Genomic DNA, 3,271 nt, shown 5'->3' with positions numbered 1-3,271 from the left:
GTTAATGTCTTTGTCTGCTAAAATGTAAAAAAATGTTGATAGTCATGGTGCTGGCTTTGTGAATTCGCCACCAAGCACCTCTTTCTTTGCAAGGCAGACTGTAAGTAAATCAAATACCTTGATTCTCTGTGTAGATCAGCCTCTTGCAAGCTGGGTGAAAGAACCTATATTGGGACACCAACAGGTCATCAGCTCCTAAAAGCTGGATGATTCACTGGGGTACACAGGACAAAGGGGGATTGGAATATGTTTCTTTAGAGGAAATTATCTCCAGGTGTAAGAAAAAAATATTATCCAAATATTATCCACTCTAGAAACAGTTAGATATTGGAATATATTACTCAGAGAAGTAGCAGAAATTTCCTCAATAGAAATATTCAACACTTTGCTTGACAGTGTCTTTGATTTAATGTCTTGCTTTTAAAAGAAAGCTATCTATCTCCAGAGGTCCTTTCCCAGTCTAAAGCATTCTGTAGTTCAAATTGTACCCTCAGCTGCTTGTCACGTTGAGATGTGCCGCAGTCGTCTGCTCTCAGAGGAGCTTCCTTCAGCTTCTTTTGTAGAATAACTTAATTTGGTTTCACTTTCATTTAATTGTTCTTTCTGCTTATCTCCAGTTTCACTATTACTTCATCATTACTTTTTCAATTCTACTTTATGCAAGTTTCCCTTGAAAGATTTCTGTAAAAAACATAGTTTCTTTCCCCCTAATACTTTTTCTTCTGCCTCCAGCACCTTAGCTAGAAGACACATGAGCCTTCCTTGTTCAGCCTCAGGAGCCCGCAGGACACAGTGTGTGCAGATGGGTTGTTTGTATGTTTGCTTTGTTGTGTACACTGTGATGGTAAATCAGGCTGTATATTAATCCCAAAACAATCCTTTACTGGCTCGAAGAATTTGCAGATATTAAAAGGACATTTGAGACTTCCAGAGATAAAGAAAGCTACTTGTTTATTCCAGCTAATGTGAGGTTGCACAGATGATGGCTGAGCTCCTGCTCTGACCACGAATAATGGAAATACCCTGACTCTACCGTTCTCCTGGACGTTTACACTGATTTCGGAGACCTTTGTCCCTTTCAAATGTAATTGAAATTGGTGTCAGGGTTCATAGCAGTCGCTCTGGCAGTGCAGGGGAGGGGCACTCGGCTTTCCCCTCGGCTATCACAAAAGCTGCGCAGTGCCACCGCCCGGCCCCGCTACAGACCCGACGCTGCCCTTCCCTGCTCAGCCGGAGCGCAGGGGGGAAGCCACGTGGCCCAGCCGCGACCGCTGCAGCACCGCACCGCACCTCACCACACATTCGCGCACAGCACCGCACCGCACCGCACATCAGCGCACCGCACAGCATCACACAGCACCGCACCGCACATCAGCGCACCGCACAGCATCACAAAGCACCGCACCGCACCGCACATCAGCGCACCGCACAGCATCACACAGCACCGCACCGCACATCAGCGCACAGCAGCGCGCCTCACCACACATCCGCGCGCATCACTGCACCTCGCCGCACAGCATCACACAGCACTGCACACCAGTGCACATCACTGCACATCGCTGCACAGCACGTCACTGCACTGCATCGTGCAGTGTACATCCTTACACAGTGCTCACAGTGTGTGAATATTTATAAAGAATATTTAACAGAGAGGATAGGAAGATTAGGGGTGCTGATCTGCAGGTGTAGTATTAAGTGAACCAGTCATGGGAGGAATTGTTCCTTCTGCTGTGCTGGTATTGCAGTCTCCTGTGATTCTATTTGTGTTCAGCATTTCAGAGCTCAGCAGCTCCAATAAGAGGACATATAATTTATCAGTGGGCAAGACTCCAGTTGCTTCACCTCAGCAGGCAGCCAGAGGCCATGCCAAGCAGTGCATTTCAGCTTTTTGTATGTAACTTATGATGCTGGTGAATAAGACAGGAACTTTGATGAGTGCTCACCAGAGAGACTAAATTGCAAGGACACAATCTGCAGCAGGAAAAGGGAAGAGAGGTTCATCTACAGAGAGCCAGTAGTGAGGTGGGAGACCAGAAAATGTCTTTGCAAAGTGAACAGCATGGGAATATGGAAGGAAAGAGACATGCAGTTTGCTGTATGCTTCCAGGAAACAGCAGTTGGGCCAAGACACATGACTACTGTGTATTACAGTAAATCTGTGCCTGTAGATGAATGTGCACATCCAAATCGTTCAGGTTGCCACACAGCTTATCGAAAAGCATCACAACCTCTCCTTTGCTTTAAATGTTGAACTACACCCATAACTAGTAGGAGCCAATGAACTTCATTAAGAGCTGTGCTGATCTGTACAGTCTCACCTCTCACATTTGAAGTGATTGTCCACATTGCTTTTGTACTTCAGCTACTTTAGCTATTCCTAAATTTCCAGGAGACTTCTCCATATCTACAGCTTATAATTGATATGTATTTTTAGCCACAGGTTTTTAATATACATAGCCAAGTGTTCCTAAGTTCAAGCAAACCGAAAACTTACTCCTAACGTTCTGAAAACTTCTATGGATATATTACAACTGTGTTGTGTATACAACCCTTAACATTATTCCTAGTTTGATTTCGATAACACAGACCATTTCTCTCAAGTGGAAAGCAGACTGGACTTATAGGGAGGCCCACCCCTTCAACCCCCCCCCAAAACCCAACCCCCCCCCCCAAAAAAAAAAAAACCAAACCAAAACAAAAAACCCCCCAAAAAAACCACACACACAAAAAAAAAAAAAAAAAACCAGCAAAATCACCTGCAAATAAAATTTTTGCTCTTTAGAAAATTAATAAATTTCAATGGTTTTTACCTGTTTCTGGAAGAAAAAATGTTGAAGCAGTGGGTCTTTATTGAACCTCAACAAGAAAAGAAGTTACCTGAAAAGCCAGATCTTTCTGTGGCAAGGAAGGGGCAGCTAGAGTATTGCAACTACGCTTTCATCTTTTCTGCATTCCTTGGCAGGGAGCTTAGAATCTCTATAACTTATAGAAGTCTCCCTTATTTGCACCCATTTGAGATTTTTTCCCATTGGTACAAGGACAAAAGAAGGAACAAAGTCTCTTTGAGCCAAAAAAAAATAGAGTAAGTGTAGCTTTTCCTTCACTTTGACTGACTGCAGTTGTTTTCACTTTTCCCTCCCAATGCTCCTTCCTCAGGCCACCTGTTTTGCTCAATCTTTTTGCAGTAATGAGAAATATCAAGTGATAAAATTGGACAAAAGGCCTTTTGTAAAACAATGCTCATGCATTATACTTTTTTTCATTAATTTTA

The sequence above is a fragment of the Vidua chalybeata genome, chromosome 7 (assembly GCF_026979565.1).
Source record: "Vidua chalybeata isolate OUT-0048 chromosome 7, bVidCha1 merged haplotype, whole genome shotgun sequence".
Lineage (NCBI taxonomy): Eukaryota > Metazoa > Chordata > Aves > Passeriformes > Viduidae > Vidua > Vidua chalybeata.
The sequence above is the reverse complement of the archived record's forward strand: the minus strand, read 5'-3'. Positions refer to the sequence as shown.